This window comes from Camelina sativa, chromosome 3 (assembly GCF_000633955.1).
Source record: "Camelina sativa cultivar DH55 chromosome 3, Cs, whole genome shotgun sequence".
NCBI lineage: Eukaryota > Viridiplantae > Streptophyta > Magnoliopsida > Brassicales > Brassicaceae > Camelina > Camelina sativa.
Window position 1 is genome coordinate 19,430,136 of NC_025687.1, and position 806 is coordinate 19,430,941.

Below are 806 nucleotides of genomic sequence, written 5' to 3' on the forward strand. Positions count from 1 at the left end.
GTGTTATTCGTTAAGAAGAAGGATGGGAGTTTCCGCTTGTGTATTGATTACAGAGGTCTCAACCGGGTCACTGTGAAGAACAAGTACCCTCTTCCGAGGATCGATGAGTTGTTGGATCAGTTGAGAGGTGCTACTTGGTTCTCCAAGATAGATCTGGCGTCGGGTTACCATTAGATCCTGATAGATGAGGCAAATGTGAGGAAGACTGCTTTCAGGACGAGGTATGGGCGTTCTGAGTTTGTGGTGATGCCGTTTGGGTTCACTAACGCGCCAGCAGCATTTATGAGATTGATGAACAGTGTGTTTCAAGAGTTTCTGGACGTGTTTATCATCATTTTCATCGGCGAGATCCTGGTCTATTCTAAGAGTCCTGAAGAGCATGCAATGCATTTGAGAGCAGTTCTCGAGAAGCTGCGTGAGCAGAAGTTGTTTGCTAAGTTGAGAAAGTGTAGTTTCTGGCAGCATGAGATGGATTTTCTGGGTCACATTGTGTCTGCAGATGGGGTTTCTGTAGACCCGGAAAAGATTCAGGCTATTAGGGATTGGCCTAGACCGCATAATTCCACAGAGATCAGGAGTTTTCTTGGATTGGCAGGTTACTACAGGAGGTTNAGACTTGGAGTTCAGTCGACTTCCGAGGTACGGGGGTCGGGATATGGAGTCTGAGGAGGCTCAGATCAAGAGGTTTTTGAGGGCCCTACGTGATGACTTGAGGGTTCANTATGACTAAGTTGACAGGAAAGGATGTTCCTTTTGTTTGGTCACAGGAGTGCGAGGAGGGCTTTGCAAGCCTAAAGGAGATGTTG